Raw genomic sequence first — 21,943 nt, 5'->3', positions numbered from 1 at the left:
GATGGTTAACGCAGTCTGTTTCTAACCGAGACGTTGAGATCCAAGTCTACTCAGAAGATCTTTGAAATAAAGACCAGCTGGCCTGCTTCCCAAATCTGCAGCCATGCGATCCTGTTTTCTGTGGGATCTTGGTGAATTGGGGTTGCATTACAAAAGCCATTGTTGTTTATTTCTTTCACACTAGCTGTTGAATTAAAGAAAGTAGAGAAAACATGCGCAGGAGCACCATGAGAAACCACAAATATAGGTGGAATTAGGCTTGTGGAGTGAAGGATTTTTTTGTGCAAAGTTGAATAGCATTAACCTGTAGATAAAGTCATTGATCATTTTTAAAACAAGGGTGATGCTAGATATTTAGAAAGAGTGTTTGGGAGGCAGTAGGTAGACCTCAGGGTCGATATATTAGAGAAAACACATTTAAAAATGAATACCAAACTCGCAAAGCTGAACACACTGCCATCAAGTCACTTCTGGCTCCGAGAGACCCTGCGTCTTTGCAGGCATGCACTGCCTCCTCTCTCTTGCTGAGTCACTGGTGCAACTTTCCTATCAGCAGATCAATATTGACCTCTCAGGAACAAAGGGAATATAAGCTATTAAAAAATTTTACCCTAAAATTATTAGGCATGAGGCCTAAAGAATAGAATAGATAAGCAAGTATATTTGTAAAGAAAGACAAAATTTATAGAACAATGAAGAGTCATGGTTTTCTGGAAAAAAAAGGAACAAGAAAAAGTTAATTAATCACAGAACTCCAACAGATGTTGGATTTGAGCAACACTGTTTTCATTATTAAAAGGAGAAATAAATGTGGGCGTGGGAAGGGTTTCATTTACTCTGTTGTTATTGCTAGGTGCCACGAAGTCTATTGTGATGCATAGTGACCCTATGGACAAAAGAAGCAAACACCACCCACTAACCCAACATCCCCCTTAGTACTGTTCGGGCTGGCCCATTGTCACAGCCACTTGGTCAAGCTGCTTCATAAGGGTCTTCCTGCTTATCATTGACCTTTCACTTTACCAAGCATGAAGTCCCTTCCAGAGAATGGTTACTTCTGATAGCATGATAACTGTAGGGATTTATGGGAATAAAAAGCCCAGTCGTTCCCTCTTGGAGCAGCGGCTGATTTGAACTATGGACCTTGCAGATTGTAGCCAAACTTGTAGTTACTACACCATTCGAGTTCCTCTGCCCAAAGTTAAACCAAAACCAAACCAAACTCACTGCCATCAGGACAGTGCTGACTCATGGCGACCCCATGAGTTTCTGAGACTGCTACCGTGTACAGGAGTAGAAAGCCCAGTCTGTCTCCGGTGGAGATGCTGGTGGTTTCAGACTGCCAAACTAGTGGACCGCAATCCCACGCATAACTGCTCCACCACCAGGGATCTTCTGTTCAGTTTAAGCAAGATAAGTTATCGCTACCCCTGCTTGTAAGGAGTATCTCATTATATTTCTTCTGAGGCAGATTTATGTGCTCTTCTAGCAGCCCATGGTACTTTCAATAGTTTATGTCAACACTATAATTCAAATGCACTTCCTGGTCTTCTTTATTCCTTGTCCAGTTTTAATGTGCAGATAAGGCCAATGAAAATGCTATTGCTCGAGTCTAGCACAGCTTAGTCCTCAAAGTTCCCTTAAGCCTTTGGTTTTTAACACATTCAAGAGGTACTGTGCATCAAATTTTCCCAAAGCAAAACATTATTTGATTTCTTGACTGGTGCTTCCATGAAGATTGATTGTGAAGCCAAGTAAAATGGAAACCCTGACAATTTCAATGCTTCTCCATTTATCGTGGCGTCGTCCACTGGCTTAGCTGCGAGATGTTTGGGTTTGTTTACACTGAGTTGTAACGCACACTAACGGCTATCCTCTTCCCTTTCCCAGTAGGTCGAGTCCTGTTCACTTTCAGCAAACAATCAAGGCTGGAATTTGCATTTTACAAGTGGTTAATGAGCCCTCCTTCAATCGTGATGTGATATTCTTCATTTTATCTAGCTTCTTGGGGTTTTTTTCTCAACATACTGATTGAATAAGTATGATGAAAAGATCCAAACCTGACGAAACAGCCAAACCATGAAACCTCCCTTTATTCTGTGCCTTATAAATACAGTACTTAGCCAAGGAAATGGTTTGTCAAAAAAATACATTTGCATAGAAAAAAAGGGCCCTTGATATACTGGAACCACCTTAAGAATGCAAACTCCAAGCGTGGAGCACATCCTGGCCCACCAAGTCCTGAGGATGATATTCCTGCTCAGAGCAGCCAGTACACAGAGAGAACCATAGGGCTGGCCCCACCATGAGACACAACGTCCCTCACTGACCCATAGTGCTATGGGGGACAACACTGGAGATACAGTTTGGGAATTGGGCCTGATCTGACCCTGTCACATCAAGGCAAAACACAAAGAGCAGCGTGCAACAGAGCAGCAAGGGGAATAGAGCAATGAAGTCGCTGGTAATATCAAAAATAACCTTTGGGGCCAGGGCTTGGAACCCCATCATATTTGACCAGAAAACACTCCTAAATGCCAACAAACAGACCATGAATTATTTATTGTAGTGGTTCTCACTCATCCTAATGCTGTGCCCCTTTACTACAGTCATTCATGCTGTGGTGAACCTGAACCATACAATTATTTTCATTGCTACTTCAAAACTGTATTTTTGCTATTGTAATGAGTCAGGTGACCCCCCGTGAAAGGGTTCTTCCAAAGAGGTCGCAACCCCCACGTTGAGAACCACTGATTTATAGGCTTTTCTTTTTTTTGTCGGTTTTTTGTTGTTGTTTTGTTTTCTTTTGTTGTTTTGTCTTGCTCTGTCTTGTTTTTTGTGCATATTATATCTCTGCATGTCTGTCTAGATAAGATAAGTGCGATAATCAATCTGGAGGAGAAAACTACAGAATTGATGGTTCCAGAGGGACATGTAAGAGGGAGAGGTGCGGTAAATGGGTGTTAACAAACCCAGGGACAAGGGAACAACAAGTGATCTAAAATTGATGGTGAGGAGGGTGTAAAAGGCCTGGTAGGACTTGATCAAGGGCAATGTAACCAAGAGGAATTACTGAAACCCAAATGAAGGCTGAACATGCTAGTGGGACAAGAGAAGAGGAAAAAGAAATAGAAGAAAGAACTAGGAGCCAAAGGGCATTTATAGAGGTCTAAATACAGGCATGTACATATGTAAATATATTTATATATGATGATGGAGAAATAAACCTATGTGCATATATTTATAGGGTTAGTATTAAGGTAGCAGATGGACATTGGGCGTTTTACTCAAGTTCACTCTCAATGCAAGAACACTTTGTTCTATTAACCTGGCATTCCATGTTGCTCACCTTCCCAATACAATTGCTGAAGACAAAGTGGGTGCATATGCAAATGTGGTGAAGAAAGCTGTTGGTGCTTGGCTAGCAAAAGATATAGCATCTGGGGTCTTAAAGGCATGAAGGTAAACAAGAAATCATCTAGCTAAGAAGCAACAAAGTTCACAGGGAAGTTGCACACCAGCCTGTGTGATCATGAGGTGATGATAGGATCAGTTATCAGGCATTAAAGAGCAAAAAAATCATATCATTGTGAATGAGGAGAAGTGCAGAGTGGAGATCAAAACCCATCTGTAGGCAACCGGACATCCCCTTACAGAAGAGTCGCGGGGAGGAGATGAGCCAGTCAGGGCACAGTATATCACCAATGAAACATACAACTTTCCTCTAGTTCTTAAATGCTTCCCCCTCCACCCAACTATCATGATCCCAATTCTACCTTACAAATCTTACTAGACCAGAGCACGTACATGGGCACACATAAGAGCTGGAAACACAGGGAATCCAAGACAGATAAACCCTTTAGGACCAATATTGAGAGCAGCCATACCAGAAGGGGAAGGGGAAGGTGGGGAGAGGCAGGGGAAACTGATCACAATGACCTATCTATAACCCCCTCGCAGGGGGATAGACAAAGAAAATTGGGTGAAGGGAAACTGGTCAATGTAAGACATGAAAAAAATGATTTATAAATTATTAAGGGTTCATGAGGAAGTGGGGGAGGGAGGGGAAAATGAGAAGCTGATACCAAGAGCTTAGGTAGAAAGCAAATGTTTTGAGAATGATGATGGCAACAAATGTACAAATGTGCTTGACACAATGAATGGATGGATGGATGGATTGTGATAAGATTTGTACGAGCCCCCAATAAAATGATTAAAAGGCCAAAAAAAAAAAAAGAATCCGAACTCTGAACTCACTGACATTGACTCAATTCTGGCTCACAGCAATCCCAGGTGTCCTGTCACTGCCCCTGCATTCAGCAGCTCAGTGTGTAACCAATAGGCAACCTTCACTCTGAAACAGCAGCTGTTCCCATGGTCAGGGACAGAACGAGTACCTTGAATGAATTTTGAGAACTGGTGATACTTCCAATCCCTAAAGTAAACTCAGGTTTTCAGGTGGATACTATGACCTGAGTTCCAGGCTATCAAATCACACAGAGGAGCAGATCTGAGGTCTAGATCCAAAAATAATTCATGCTATCAAGTCAATTCTGATTCATAGTAATGCCATGGGACCGAGTATAGCTGCCCCCTTGGAATTTCAAGACTGTATATCATTGTTGTTGTTATTGCTGTTATTGTTGTTGTTGTTGTTTTTAGGTGCCATCAAGTTGGTTCCAACTCATAGAAACACAACAGAACTAAACACTGCCTCGTCCTGCGCCATCCACACAATTATCCCCATGCATAAGCCAATTATTGCAGCGATAGTAGCAATCCATCTCTTTGAGGGCCTGATCCTCCTTAGCTGCCCCTCTATCAAACATGACGTCCTTCTCAAGGGAATGGTCTATCCTGGCAACACGCCCAAAGATCCAAGACAAAGTCTCACTCTCCTTGCCTGTAAGGCACACCCTGACTGTACTTCCAAGACAGATCTGTTTGTCTTTTTGTAAATCTTTGCCAGAGCAAAAAGCCTCCTCTTTATCCTATGATGTAGCTGGTGTGTTTGAAACACTGACCTCACCGTTACAGCCCAACTCACAACCCACTGTGACACTAGGGTTGAAGGCATCTAATTCAGAGCTGACGAGTTTAGTCTGAGACCTTAAGCAGTCTGTTCATTCTTCATCTAATTCAGCTTTACAAATCCACGCCCACCCCCCCCAATTGCTATCTACCAGGCAGACCAAACGAATTCAAAACCATCCTTACCCAGGAACCATGCTCAAAGAAGAGAACCAGCCACTCATTTAGCTGTCTTGACTAGATACTAAGTCACCATTTTCTTTGACAACATTCCACTCAATTCAGAGGAAAAGAGATCTGAAGTAAACATTTTGTTATAACATGTCATCAGAATAATTTGCATTTGCACTAGCATATGCTCTATTCTATTTCCTTCTCCCTCCAGGTTGTTTTGGCCTTCAAAAATACTAAATTACTAAGCTTCATTCAATGTCCATAATGACAACGTAGGAATTTAGAATTATTAATAAAACTTCAAAAGGTAGTTCTCATCTACAAAATAGCCTAAATTTTTAGTTGTCAAAACGTATCTCTCTTGTGATATATAACTAAATAATTCATCGTCATCTATTCCAACTTATAGTGACCTTATTGGACAGAGAAGAACTACCCCTGTGGGCTTCTAACACAAAATATTTACAGGTGTAGAAAGATTTCACTTTCTCTCATGGAGAGACTGGTGGTTTTGAGCTGCTGACCTTGTGGTTGGTAACACAGTACATAATCACTACACCACAAGGGCCCCATGTAATATATAATAGGTGTTTGGATGTCTTCAAGAGTACGTGTTTATGTGTCAAGGAATATTTTACCAGTGCAATGGTTATAGTGTTTCAGGTGAGAGGAAATAACTGAAAGAATTAAAAATAAGGCCCAACATAAAGAGAAATTTGACATATAGATGAACTTTGAACATCTTATTCTGAATGAAATAAGTCAGATCCAAAAGTACAAATATTACATGATTCCATTTGTATGAACCTATGATAATAGGCCAATGCCTAGTCATCAAAGCTCATTAGTAATCATGAGTGCATACTGGTGGGGGACATGTGATGGGTATTGCTTTAAGAACACTTATATTTTTAAGAGTGGTGAAATGTTTTCACACAGTGACAGAATTTTCTCACAGTGACACAAGTGATAACAAAACAAACAATCCTGCACTATTCTCACAATTGTTAGGAAGTTTGAGGGCATTTTTTGCAGGTACTGTGTCAATCAATCTAATTGAGAGTTTGACAAAATGTGACTTTGACTCTTTCCCATCTGAAATTTTAGAACATCTCAAGAACAGATTTGCTGCATTGAGCACGAATGACAGAAGACCTGATGAGCTTGGGAAAGATATCAGAACATGGTACACGAATAGCAAAATGACAGCAAAGAATGTAAGAACCAAAGTAGTGGTCAAGATAAATTCTGAAATTTGCTCTTTGTTATCGAATAGCTAAGGCAAATGGAAATAAAGAGGAAGCCAAGGAGCTGAATAGAAAATTTCAAAGGGCAGCTGGAGAAAACAAAGTGAAATATTATAATGAAATGTGCAAAGACCTAGAATTAGAAACCAAAAGAGAAGAACATACTCAGCATATCTGAAATTGAAAAAATGCAAAAAAAAAATTCAAGCCTTGAGTTGAAAAATTAAAAGGCTCCATAGGTAAAATATTGAAAGATGTAGGAAACATCAAAGAAGATTGGAAGAATACAGAGACTCACTGTACCAAAAGGAACTAGTCAATATTCCATTTCAGGAGGTAGCATATGAGCAAGAACCAATGGTGCTAAAGGAAGAAGTACAAGTGGCACTGAAAACATTAGCCAAAAACAAGGCTCCAGGAATTGACAGAATAGTAATTGAAATGTTTCAACAACCTGAGGAAGCACTGGAAACAGTCAGTTATGCCAGGAAATTTGGAAGATAACTACTTGGCCAACTGATGGGAAGAGATTTATATTTTTATTCATTCCAAAGAGAGGTGATTCAACAGAAGGTTCAAATTATTGAACAATATTACTGGTGGCACAATTTTACTGTTAGTGAAATTTTGCTGAAGATCATCCAACAACGGTTGCAGCAGTACATTGCCAGGGAACTGCAAGAGGTTCAAGAAGGATTCAGAGGAGGTATAATAAGGAATATCAATGCTCATGCCAGACGGATATTGGCTCACAGCAGAGAGAATATCAGAAAGATGTTGTCTTGTGTTTTATTCACTATGACAAGGCATTCGACTACGTGGGTCATAGCAAACTATGGATAGCCTTGAGAAGAGTAGGAATTCCAGAACCCTTCATTGTGCTTCTGTAGAACTTGTACGTGGATCAACAGGCTGTTGTGAGAAAAGAACAAGGGCATACTGTTTGATTTAAAATCAAGAAAGGTGTGTGTCAGGGCTGTATCTTCTCACCATACTCATTTGATCTGTATGCTAAGCCCATCATCAGAGAAATTGGATTATATAAAAATAATTAGACATCAGGATTGGAGAAAAACATCCACAAGCTGCATTATTCACATGACACAACCTTGCTTGCTGAAAGGGAGGAGGACTTGAAGTATTACTGAGGAAGATCAAGGACTGAACGATTCAGTATGGATTACAACTCAATATAAAGAAAACAAAAAGTCCCTACAACTGAACCCATAAATAACATCATCTTAAAAAGAGAAGAGATTGAAGTTGTAAAAGATTTTGTCTTGCCTGATACACAATCAATTCTCATGGAAGGAGCAGTCAAGAGGCCATTGGGTACATCTGCTGCACCAGACCTCTTGAAAGTGCTGAGAAGCACGGAGGTTACTTTGGGACTAAAATTCATCTGATCCAAACCATAGTATTCTCAATCACTTTCAAAATATGCACATGAAAGTTGGACATTGACTAATGAAGACGGAAGAATCCATGCCTTTGAGTTATAGTGCTGGCAAAAAATGTTGAAAGTACCATAAACTTCCAAAAGAACAAACAAATCGTCTTGGAAGAAGTAACATCAGAATGCTCCTTAGGGACATGATGCTTGGTGAGTAGAGGGAGAGCTTTCATAGTATGGATTTTTCCCACTAGGCAAGCACCGAGCAACTCACTGTGAGTTAGGGCACCCAGTGGCGTTGCCGGGGTAGGTGTTCTCTAGTCACAGGGAAATTTTCATAGAAGCAGTGTCATTCAGATCTCCTTTTCCTGTGATGGCCAGTTTAAGAGAGCAATGCATGGCTGTGAAATTTATTTCCTGCTTGGGAAAAATGCTGCCGAATTTGTGATGCTAAACACGATTTACAAGGACAGCACTATGGAAAAAATTCAAGTGTACGAGTGGCTTTCTCATTTCAAAAAAAGGTGAACTGTCCATTGATGACAAACCTCATGCTGGACATCAACAACTTCCCAAACAGAAGAAATTGTAAACTCATAGTGCACTTGGAGTTCATTCCACCAGGTCAGACTGTTAATCAAGCTTTTCATTTAGAGGTTCTGAAATTATAAGCATTAGAGTGCGTGACCAATCACGAGGTGCCAAAGGGACCAGGTATAAGGCATCATCCAAAAAAATTTAAAATACCATAGTGAATGAAGGGGGAAGTGCAGAGTGGAGACCCAAAACCCATTTGTCGGCCACTGGAGATCCCCTCACAGAGGGGTCTAAGGGAGGAGATTAGTCAGTCAGGGTGCGATGTAGCACCAATGAAGAATACAGCTTTCCCCCAGATCCTGGATGCTTCCTCCCCCCAACTACCATGATCCGAATTCTACCTTGCAGGACTGGATAGAGCAGAGATTGCACACTGGTGCATATAGAAGCTGGAGGCACAGGGAATCCAGGGTGGATGATACCTTCAGGACCAGGAGTGTGAGGGGCGATACTGGGAGAGTAGAGGGTGAGTGAGTTGGAAAGGAGGAACCGATTACACGGATCTACATGTGACCTCCTCCGTGGAGGGCAGACAACAGAGAAGGGGATGAAGGGAGACATCGGATAGGGCAAGATATGACAAAATAATAATCTAAAATTATCAAGGGCTCAGGAAGGAGTGGGAAGCGGGGAGGGAGGGGAAAAAAAGAGGACTTGATGCAAAGGGCTTAAGTGGAGAGCAAATGCTTTGAAAATGGTTAGGGCAAAGAATGTACAGATATGCTTTATACAATTGATGTATGTATATGTAAGGATTGTGGTCAGAGTTGTATGAGCCCCTAATAAAATGTTAAGAGTTAAAATAAATAAATAAATATATTTTTTAAAAAGAGTGTGTGACCAAAAAAAAAAAAAAAGGCTGATTTGTGGCAGATAGGGCACTGGTTTTGCCACCATGACAATGCACCAGCTCACACAGTAATCTTATTGTGCCAGTTTTGGGCAAAAAACAGCATGCCTCTCTTGACCACACACCTGACTCAACTGACGTCACTCGGACTTATTTTTGTTTCTCTGAATGAAGAGGGCATGAAAGGACAGCAATTTGAGGATGTAGAAGACGTGAAGAAAAACAATGATGGAGGTGCTGTCAGCCACACAAATAGACGAGTTTGAAGAATATTTCCAAGAATAGAATCGCAGATTTGACAAATGTATTAAGTGTAACAGAGAGTACTTTGAAGGTGACGGTTGTTACATAACAAAGTTTAAATACCGCATATACTCGAGTATAAGCTAACCTGAATATCAGCCGAAGCCCCTAATTTTACCACAAAAAGTGCATTAAAAATGTGCTGAAAAACTCGCCTTATACACGGGTATGTATGGAATGTATCTTTGGGCAAAAAAATTCTGTTTTTTTGTGGTACCCCCAGGTATATCATGAGGCATTTAGTTGTATCCCATTTGCCCTCCAAACCTCTGGGCCGGAATGGTAGCTATGGCAATGTTTACACTGTTGTGTCTTGTGACTCAGAGAAATGACTTAATTTACATATAATTTATCAAATAGATGATGATATGAAGTCTGGAAAGTTAATGAGAGAATGGACTTGTTGCATCCTGATTAGAACCAAGAGAGAGTCCACATTCAGCTTGTGAAATCCACTGGGATCACTAGCCAAAATTCTAGTGACAAACACAACTCCACACTGGAGAGAAGGCTACTTCCAGAATGTGCATTTAGTTCATTAGATAAAAAAGGGTAAGGGCAAGGAGAGCCAGCTGCATTTCATTAAGCTCTCTCTAAAAATCGAAAGCTCTGTATTGCCAAAGAATGGGCATGGGCACTACGTCTCACCTACTCTAACTTCCAAAGGGGAAAGGAGGAAAATCACTCACTGGCCCAAGACCAGTTTCTCTAAAACAGAGGTCAGACATATTGACACACTCTGACCTTTACTCCTGCTTTTGAAAAGGCTTAATTTATACTTAGCATAATGGGAAAGCTGACTAATCCCTTCCTCTGAGTCCCAAGACCCTATTTGTATGTTTCCATTTATTTAGTGGGAATTATAAAGACTATGGATAGAAGAGTCAGACCACGTAATTCAACTGCACCACGCTGCCTACATGGGGGAAATGCCAGCCGTTCAGCTTTCTCCTCTCTAGACAGTGGTCCACACAGGTCCACCTACCCTTTCCACTCGAAACCTTAAACAAAACAGACTCACTGACATCATCAGTGCTGACTCACAGTGCCCTTTGAGGACAAGGTAGAATGACCCCTGTGGGTTTCTGAGATGAACGCTTGGTGGGAGGAGAGAGTCTCCTCTCTCTCTCTCTCTCTCTCTCTCTCTCTCTCTCTCTCTCTCTCTCTCTCTCTCTCTCTCTCTCTCTCTCTCTCTGGGAGAAGTTGGTGATTTCAAACTACTGACCTTGCAGTTAGCTATGCAATGTGGAACCCGCCATGCCACCCGGGCTCCCGCCACCAGGGTAAGGCTGAGATTACTTTTTTTGGACAAGCAAACATGTGACTTTTTTATTTCCACTAATTTGAACACATTTTAATATGTACCTGAACTCTAAAATCCAACTGGCTGTGTGGAGCTTTCCTTCTTCCTTCAATCCACTTCCTGATTATTCTATTATTTAATTAACTGGAATTTAAAACATATCACATCATTCCATAATTCAGTCACATCAAGTTGAGTCATACAATTACTCCCACAATCAGTTTCCAGACATTCTTTCTCTATATGAACATCATCTCCCTTTTACCTCCCCCCCCACTACCTCTATAGCTCCACCACTCCGAAACCCTTATTCTACGTGGTGTCTAAGGAAGCAGAAGACAGCTGTACCATGAACAATGTAGAGAGTTTGCAGACAAGCAGGATCTTGAGACATCAACACCCTGCATGCTGTATAAAGATAGGTACTATTCTGGCAATCCTGAGATGGACATTTGGTTTATGCTTCTTCAAGTCAGGGTGACTTCTCCGAAGTGCTATGCCATTGGGAGTCACCCTCTTGAAGGTGTGTTATTTGTTTTTCTGCTTTTCAGTACATGAAATCCAGGACTGACGAGCCTATAGGAACAGCAAATAGAACAAGGGGCTCAGGTGGAGGGGGCAAAAAAGGGAATGGAGGAGATGAAAGGGAGAGGATATAATGGAATCTAAGAAAGAAAAGTATGTTTGGAGACTGATTATGGAAGCAATTATACAATTCTGCTTGATGTGATTGAACTATTTAATGACATGACATATGTATTGACTCCAAAGCAAGAACAAAAGGCATAGGTCCAGAATAGATCCGGAAACGGATTTTGGGCTCACACTAAATCCTAGGTCCAACTTAAGGACAATTAATTCTTACCTCATGACCCTACTCAATATTGGCCCTCATGAAGGGAATACAGAAGATATGGGTGATATAGCAAAAGGTGGTGGAGCATTTAGATGGTGCCCAGCTATCAGATAAAATAGTGTCTGTGGTCTTAAAGGCTTGTTTACAAACAAGCAGCCATCTAAGTGAGATGTCAACCAAATCCACATGGAAGAAGCGCACCATCATCAATCACTTAAGCATTGTAATCTGTCTGCTCTGAAGTCAAAGGAGGGATTAGTATCAGAGCATAAATTTTGAGATTACTTTTGACCAAATGTTAAAATATAAGTGGGCAGTTGGTTTTAAAGTGTCAATTTACATGTATACATAGCTGACCTTGTAAATGGAGAATTTGCAGACTATAGCGAAAGAAGGGGAAAGAAGAGAGAGAGAGTGCTCACTACATTATTTCTGAGTTTACTTACAAAGACAAATATCAGATCAACAACTGCTGTCTTCTGTTGATGAAGCCACTAATAGATTTGAGGAAGCATCTTACTTTTTGCTACTTTTTCTTGATAAATAAAATGGCATTTAAATGTTCACTTACTGGCTTCATTCTTCCTTCAATACAGAGAAAACAAAATCAAGAAATCCCAAGTTTTCCCCTAGTACCACCATACTAGCAAAACACTTGCAGAGATTGGAGTATTTTTTGCTGTAATATCAGGTTATATTAACTCAAAATGTAAATATAAGAGCAAGCACTATAGGTCACACTAGATACAACTTATTCTACTTAATAGAGTCTTCTCCAATTGACCTAGGCTCAGTAAAAAGAAAAATTCCCTAGATGTGTTCATAATCACAACATTTGAGGTAAACAGTAATAATCTTTATGTATTTTCCTTTGTATGTATAGTATTATCTTTCATTAGCAATGTCTTTAACTAGTTTTCAAGTTTTGTAATTGTAAATTCCTTAGATACAGTCCCCGCCCCCCAATGTGCTTAAGCACACATAATTCTTGGGATAAATTTATGAGCAAATAAGTCAGTTATTATCTCAGTTTTCTGGTCAGAAAACAAAACTCCAAGGAACATTTAAATCTTTCACTTTCTCAATATTATATAGGAGAGACAATAAACAAAACCCCAAACTCACTGCCATTCAGTCTATGCTAACTCATAGTGACCCTGTAAGGTAAAGCAGAACTGCCCCTCTGGCCTTCAGAGATGGTACCTATTTTCAGGAGTTGAAATCCTTGTCTCTCTCCCTGGTAGTGGCTGGTCGTTTTGAACTGCTGACCTTTCAAATAGTGGCCCCGCTCATAACCACTATACCTCCAGGGTTCTAGACGAGATCATAGGAAGACATTAGTTCTCTTCACTTGACTGTCCAAGTAGATCTTCTCCCGGGGCTCATAGCTCTCTCCCTCTATCCCTACCTCCTCTCCTACTTTCTCTCTCTCTCTTTTCTACCATATTGTATCTTTTTAATATATAACTCATTTTATTGGGGGCTCTTATGGCTCTCATCACAACCTGTACAGCGATACATTGTATCAAGCACATTTGTACATATGTTGCCATCATCATTTTCAAAACACTTTTTTTCTACTTGAGCTCCTCGTTTTTTTTCCTTCCTCCACTACCCTCCCACCCTGATGAACCCTTGATAAATTATAAATTATTATTATTTTCACATCTTATACTGTCTGCTACTTCTCTTGACCCACATTTCTGTTGTGGGTCCCCCTTATGTGGGTTATACATCAATCAGTGTGATTGGTTCCCTGTTTCTCCCCCTTCTCCGCACCCACCATCCCTCTACCCCCATGGTATTGCTACTCCCATGATTGTTCCTGAGGGATTTATCTGTCCTGAACTCCATGTGTGTCCAGAGGTCTTATCTGTTCAGTGTACATTCTCTGGTGTAGGCAATTCATATGGTAGAACTGGGGTCATGATAGTAGGGGGAAGAAAAATTAAATAAATAGAGGAATGTTCTGCGTTTTGTCGGTGTTATATCACACTCTGGCTGGCTTGTCCCTTTTGGGACTCTTCTGTGAGGAGATGCCCAATTGTCTATGATGGGTTTTAGGGTCTCCACTCTGCCCCTCTTGTTTGCATTGAAATGGTTATTTGTTTTGGGTCTTCTGATGCCTGATGCCTGATCCCATCAACACCTCCTGATCACACAGGTTGGTGTGCTTCTTCCATGTGGGCTTTGTTGCTTCCCTGTTAGATGACCGCTTGTTTATTTTCAAGCCTTTAAGACCCCAGATGCTATATCTTCTAATAATGGGTGCTTTCAACTTTCTTCACCACATTTGCTTAGTCACCCATTTAGTCTTCAGTGATCATGTCAGGAAGGTGAGCATCACAGAATGCCAGATTATTAGAACAAAGTGTTCTTGCATTGAGGGAGGACTTGAGTAGAGGCCCAATGTCCATCTGCTACCTTGATACTTAAAATATAAATATATGTACATAGACCTATAGTCCTATCATTATACATCAATACATTTATATACTTTTACATGCCTATATTTACTTTTGCCTCCTAGTTCTTTCCTCTATTTCCTTTTACTTTCCTCCTACCCCACTATCATATTCAACCTTCTTTAGGCTCTCAGTAATTCCTCTCAGCCACATTGCACTTACTAAAACCCCACCAGGCATTCTACACCCTCCTTGCCATTGATTTTAGACCTCCAGTTGTTCCCTTGTCCCTGGATTTGTTGTCTCCCCCCTCCTTTTGCTCCTCCTCCTCCTCTCCCCTGTCCCCCAGGATCATGGGTTCTGTTTTTTCGTCTACCAGATTCTTTATCTTATATAGATAAACACGAAGGAGGAGGAGAAGGAAGAGGAAGAGGTGAAAGAGAAAGAGAAGGAAGTCCCATCAATAGTTCCAGGTCAGTTTTTAACATCTCCCTCACCTCACTGCCACCAAGTCCATGCTGACTTCCAGCAGCCCCTGTGGGCTTCCGAGACTGTAACTATTTATGCAAGTAGAAAGCCCAGTTTTCTCCTGCAGGGCTGCTGATGGTTTCAAACTGGCGACCATGCAGATTCTCCCCCTGTAATCACTACACAAGCATCTTCAGGGACAGTAAATATTTTCATGTGGTTCTTCTAGTCTAAGTCTTTGTAACTCCCATCAAAGTACCTTTTTCTTCATGGGTCCAGATACGGAGGTGGGAGAAGACACGGATTGGATGCACCTCTGAGTAATTGTTAGCAGCATTCATTGGCTTGCCATCCTGCGAGGTGTGAAATGAGTCTTCTGAGAAGCAAGAGAGGGGAATTCACTACCAACAAGAGTCATTCTCTGTACCATGAGATTCCTGCACAGTGAAATTTTTGCTCCAGAAGATGGATATAATATTAGAGGAGCATCAGCAGCAGAACCAGGAAGCAGAGCATGAAACAGGGTGGTGGACTCCCCAGTCAACAGAGACAATAATGCAGAATGCTTGGGAGAAGGAGGCTGGCTTGTGAAGTGTGGTGCCTCTAGGCACTTTATTGGGGGAGCTAGACTTGTTGACCCGTGAAGGTGGAGCTGAGCACCTTTAAGCAGAGGCTTATAGAGTGGGGTGTTTGGGGGGGGCACTTAATTCAAGGGAGCTGGGTTTGCTGGCCAATGGAGCTTAAGCTGAATGTATTTGGGGTTGAGGCTTAGAGCAGAATAACATGCCCTTTGTGTGTGCACACGCATGTGTATTATATAAAAATTCTGGTACAAATATTTTTATAGTAATTAAATCACACCTATTGGTAAATGAAGTGGATAAATAAAAATTCAATATAAACAAGCTTTTTAACTGAGTTTAAGGCCTCAGACAGCCCAGTTGGATCACAGCATCCCCAAATTTTATAAAACTATCAAATGCATGACACCACGGTTGTGTGAGCATGGACTGAATATTCATTAGTCCATCAAGACGTCTTACTTAAAGGTAACAAACGGGGGGTTTTGGATGAAATTGGCCTGAAAGAACTTGATAACGGCAGTAGCTCGAGCAGCTCTCTCCCGCACTGCAACCTGCTAGCCTCCTGGGGAAACTGCAATTGTGAGCACTGCATGTGGGTTCTGTGGGTCATTCCAGGGAATACTGGAACTAAAATGTAAAAAACAAGACTAGAGTAAGGTGTTTGTGACAGGAACACCTTTAGACACAGTACAAAAACTGTCTTCTCTCTATGCCCTGGATTTTTCCTTTTGGTCTAAGCATTGACATCAGAGAAGATTCTCGTTAATTTTCAAACGTTGTAGTCCCTTTCTTTCATGGGGAATAAAAAAAAACCCTCTATTATATCGAACTGATTATACTGTAACCAGACTCATTCTCATGGTAGACAAAACAGAGATTGCCAGGGGAGCCCACCCCTAACAAATGATCACAGATCCAGTGGGCGCAATTGTGCAGTGATAATCAATAAAGATTATAGTAAAGCCATAGAGACTATGAGAGATTGAAATAATGGAGTCAGGCACATCTCATAGTAGTATGCTCACCTCAGCTCCTCTTATTGGTACAGGGCAGGAAGCAAGCAAGATAGAGAGATTTATTACTAACCAAGGCTTATATATCTTTTGGGGATGAGCAAGCCCTCTCAATACAGGTAAAGACATACGTCACAGGACAGGGTTGTGCTATAGGTAATACAGTACTAAGGGTGATGATCTAGGGGTATACACACAATAGGAAGGGGAGGTATGGTGTACATATGTGACAAAATGGGTGGACCCTAGATTCATGATGGGGCCTAACCTTGATTGCCTTAGAGCTGGAGACTTGATGTAGCCTAAGCTTTTAGGAGAAGCAGTCTACTGTCCTAACAGCAGGGAGTGAGCCCTCCCTGTTGTGGGAGAAACAGTGGTGTCTGCTTCCTCTGGATGGCCGGAGTCTTCAGGGAGATAACTTGACAATCATTTACCATTAGCTGCAAGCAGTGTCCTAACACTAACATATATATTAGGGGAGACAACTTGAGAGAAATCTTTCTGTTTCCCACAAGAGATTGCTCATTAATACAGAGAAAATTAATGTCTTTAAGTTTACTCAATATCCTGTAAACCAAGTTTTAAGTAAGAAATAACAATTTACTATTTTCTCTTCTTTCTTGTTAAATAAACAAAGCAGTGTTTAAGTCACCAATGTCTCTTCAACTACTAACATGTCTGATTTAACTCCTCAAAAGTCATTTCTCTATATCACATTCAATAATCTTGTATATATTCATATATAGTTATTTTACATATAATATTTTCTTTATATAGAAAGCAATGCTTCCCTTTCCACATTTTTTACATGTTCTGTGCAGTAACATTATGTTCCTTATGCTGTCCAACCATCTCCTGTTTCCAAACTTTCCACCACTCTTAAAAGCCACTGGCAATGCTTTCTCTCTGACCCTCACAGGTGGTAACAATTAATGAACCTTGGTTGCTGTTAATTTGCCCATTGTGTATATTTCATTTAAGTCAGTGGTTCTCAAGCTTCCTAATGCCGTGACCCTTTAATACAGTTCCTCATGTTGTGGTGACCCCCCCAAACCATAAAATTATTTTCGTTGCTACTTCATAACTGTAACTTTGCTACTGTTATGAATCGGGTGACCCCTGTGAAAGGGTCATTTGACCCCCAAAGGGGTCATGACCCACAAGTTGAGAACCATTGAGGTAAGTGATATCATACATCATTTTATGTCTGATTTATTTCACTCAACATAATTTGTTTAATCCATGTTATAGCATGTATCAGTATTTCACTTTTTTTCTAAGTAATATTCCCTTGCATGTATGAACCACATTTAGTTTATCTCTCCATCTGTTGATGAACATTTAGGTTTGACATGCCTTTTGGCTATTATGAATATTCTGCCGTGGACATTAGCGCACGAGTGGCCACTGAGTCTCCACCTTTTAGTTTATATATAACCAAGAGTAGAATTACTGGATTGGATGATTGCTCTTAATTCTATGTTTATGTTTTTGAAAGCACTGCCAAACTGTGTGTACCCTCTTACAATTAGACCAACAATGGATGAAGCTTCCAATATTTTAATATTCTCAGTATTTTCCTTTTTTAATAAAAGATCATAGCCATCATAGTAGCAGTGAACTAATATCTGATTGTAGTTTTGAGTTACGTTTTCCTAAAGACTAATAAGGATCAAGGATGAGGCTTTGTACTCCTGTAAAGAGTTACTATCTCAAAAATCCACAGGGGCAGTACCTCCCTGTCCTATTAGGGCCACTATGAGCTGGCAATGACTCAATGACAGTGAGTATAATGACTAATAGGCTTGTTCCTAGGTGATACAAACAGTTAAGCACTCAACTACTATCCAAAAACTTGGTGATTCAAATCCACCCGCAGGCACATCAGAAGATAAGCCAGGCTATCTGCTTCTGAAAGGCCATACTTTTTAAACTCTATGATCCAATCCCAGCACAACATATATGGGGACTCCTTGATTTGGAATCAACTCAATGGCAGCCAGCAACATCAATGACTAATGATGCTGAACTTTAAAAACATATTTATTAGTCATTTGCATATCTTCTTTGCTAAAGTGTCTCTCCAGGTCCTTTGCCCACTTAAAAAAAATTGAGTTCTTTTTTGTTGTTAAGTCACGGGAGTTTTTTATATGGTCTGGTTATTAAACTTTTATCTGACATATAGTTCCCCAAATTTTCTCCTAAACTGTAGGTTATCTTTCAAATCCAGCAACTGCCCTGTGGAAGGAAGACATAGCACTATGCTTCTATAAAGATTTACAGTCTTAGAACCCTGTGACTTAGTCCTCTTCTGCCCTCTAGAGCTGCTAAGAGTTGTAATTGACTCAGTACCAGTGGGTTTGTGCTATTTTTGTTTGTTCAATAGTCTCTGGGTAAGGCAAATTGTTGTGTTCAGCTACCAAAAAATCTGGCAGATGGATCCCCCTCTTAACACCTTGGAAGACAGACCTGGTGATCTGGTTCAGAACACTCTATGGATCAATTCTACTCTGCAGACACAGTCACCATGAGCAGCAATCAACTTGGTAGCAAGTAACTGCAAAAACTATACTCCTTGTGGGTGAAGGGAGACAATGGACAGTGTAAGATATGAAATAATAATAACACTGTATAAAGGATTCACAAGGGTAGAGGGGTGGGAGAGGGAGGGGAAAAAAGAGGAGTTTATACCCAGGGCTCAAGTAGAAAATGTCTTAGAAATGATGATGGCAACATATGTACAAATATGTTTGATACAATTGATGTATGGAATGTTATAAGAGCTGTAAGAGACCGCAATAAAATGATTTAAAAAACCCAAAACTATAGCCTTTAATCCCATCATCCAATCCTCTCTGCCTATTCCAATCCCCCTCTAGCCAAACTAAGATTGTTGTGTTATTCAGGGTTCAAGGCTCATTCAAATATCAGGAAATTTGTCCTTACTGTTCCCTCTTCCTGTAATGGACTTCTTCCCAGATGTATCAAGGTTAACTGTATCTGCAAAGTGCAGGTCCTTCCTACTTCTCAGGAAGTCCTTCATTATACCATCTAAAACAGCCTCACCACCTCCACAATGCACAATTATTCTCTATTCTACTTTCATTTTCTCTTTATCATTATAAATGTACTTGTTTATTTATTTGCTATCTCTAAACCACTACGAAAAACTCCCAGAAGGGATAAATCTTGTCTTATTTTCATTGTGTTCTCACACCTAGAATGAGTCCCTGTATATGTGCAGTTATCTAATAATTTTTTTTTGAGTGAAAGAATGAATGAATGAAAGCCAATCAAACAAAAGTCACTTGGTTTTATGCTTAGGCTTCAGGATGAGAAGTTCTTTTGCGAATTCCCCCAGCACCCTTGTTCTATATTTGGCATTAGAATGGGTACATGTGCATTGTTAATTAAGGATGCATAAAAGCAGAAGTCACAGAGTAACATCAGACATTCTCCTTAATGGGAGGTGCAAACATAAAAACTCTCTCAATTCTGCCAATAAAAGAGGCCTTTCTTCTGGCTGCTATTTCTCCAGGCAGGTTAGCACTATCTTATATTTCTTCCTAGCTGGCAGAATCTAGAGAAAGAAACAAAATGATTTTTACCTGGACTCAAAAACTCCCTCCGCCAGCAGAAGTTCAGGGAACGATGCCAGTTTGAGTGAGGCATTTTGGCCACTAAGGAATGAGGAGGGCCTTTGCATCTCCAGCTCACACTAATAGGCCTCACAAGGCTGTGCTTGGCTTTAAGAAGGCCATTAATGAAGTTCAGACTGAACTTGTACAGCTTGAGTTTTAAATGTTGTCTTAAAATTTTATAGGGAGCCTAGTTCTTATGATATTTTCAGAACAGGAAGCCAGACTTTTTGAAATGCATTGAGATGCCTACATTAACAATAATGGCTATGTGCAATGTAATAACAGGGACAATCGGAAAGCCAAGAGATATGAAACCACAGGTCCCACCAGGTTCATTTGGGTATTTCTCTATAAATTTTAAGAGCTGTTAAAATACAATAATGATCAACTTTCTTGGAATGTGCTGCATATTCTCAGGGGGATTAAAAATGAATTTTTAGGGATAGAAAGGGCAGAAAAAATAAATTTGAGACTTTCCATCACTGCTTTCCTTTTCTTACTCTACACAGAGCTTACAAAAGCCCAGCAATCCACAAAAATACCGATGCCCACAGATTCTGCAAGGGGAAAGGATGTTATCTGTCTTTATGTTACACTTGAAGGTGGGGAAGATTCAGAAGAAACTAAGTATGTCAGTGTCTTGGTAGAGAAAAACTGTCCTTCCTCCCTCCTCCCCTCTTCCTTTACTCCGAAACATGCTTCCTTCAACAGTGTAGACAAATTTGACATGCACATGCCTTCAATCTCAAGATTTCTCATTTTTTTTATTTTAAGCAAAACTTGAATATTCAAGGTTGTGTAGCCATTAGAAGGGGAGGGAAGGTGGGACGGGACTGGGAAGGAAGAGGTGATAGAAAGAGTTAAGAGTTTGGAATAAAGAAGTCTCAATGGCATGGAAATACTTAGCTATCTAACCATTCTGGCAAAATAACATTGTGTTGAATTCAGTGTAAATGAGTCAGAAACAGAAACACGCAGATTAAATATCCATTGAAATAGATTGGGCGTGAAAAACCAAGGGAGGGAATTGCTCTGGATATTCGGTGTTTGGGGTTAAATTAAATCCAAAATTTTAAATAAATCCAATGTCAAGCAGTGGAAAAAGTGCACTCTGCCTTTTAGATCGTTGGTGGTCCACATGAAAGAGCAAAACAGGAACTAGCATGGGGTAGAAATGACCCTAATAATGTAACGAATCCGATTAGTTGGTTTAATCATACAAAGCACAGCAGCATAAATATGTTCCTTCACAGCCTTTGAGAAAAGTGGTTAACTCCTATTTGTATTGCCAGCATGCGGCCATTGCAGGGGAAGAGAGAACTGAATAGTGTGTGAATTAATGAGTAAATGAATGATTCAGTGAATGAAGACTGGCAAGAGACATTAATCAAAATACATTGGGTTTCACAATCACACCTGAGAATTTAAAAAACCCAAATCCATTGTCATTTAGTCCATTCTTATTCATGGCGACCACGTAGGATAGACTAGACCTGCCCATGTGGTTTTCAGGAGTAGAAAGTCTCATCTTTCCCTCGTGGAGAGGCTGGTGGTTTGATGGCTTTGAACTGCTAACCTCATGGTTAGCAGCCCAACGCAGCCCAATAATGCCACCAGGGCTCCTAATAGTCGATAGAAAACTTTCACAAGCGTGTGCAGGATTTCCCACATATGGAAAGAACATAGTCATTACGTTCTCATTATAGATTAGGTTGTACAGCAAAAAGGCACAGAGATTAGGGAGCTCAGCCTGGAGTCAACATCTCCCTGCTAGAGTCCCGACTGCTTTCCTTTGTATCCCAAGGCTGAATTAAAATGTCAGTGCCTTATATTCCTTATCTATGAAATGTAAAATAATTTGTATATTTTTCATCATGATGATTATCTCATGAAGTTTATACTTTTATCTATTCCTAGCCCCCACACCTCTTCAATATTAAATCTTTATATTTGCCATTTTCCCTCCCCAATATCTAGAAAAGTCTATACTTCCGAGTTCCCTCCGCATGCTCTTGTACAGTAAGGGGAAAGCGTGTAATTCAAGGTTTCCTCAAGGCAGAGCCTTTCCCTCAGCAATT

The sequence above is a fragment of the Tenrec ecaudatus genome, chromosome 3 (assembly GCF_050624435.1).
Source record: "Tenrec ecaudatus isolate mTenEca1 chromosome 3, mTenEca1.hap1, whole genome shotgun sequence".
Classification (NCBI taxonomy): domain Eukaryota; kingdom Metazoa; phylum Chordata; class Mammalia; order Afrosoricida; family Tenrecidae; genus Tenrec; species Tenrec ecaudatus.
This window is presented reverse-complemented; position numbering follows the sequence as displayed.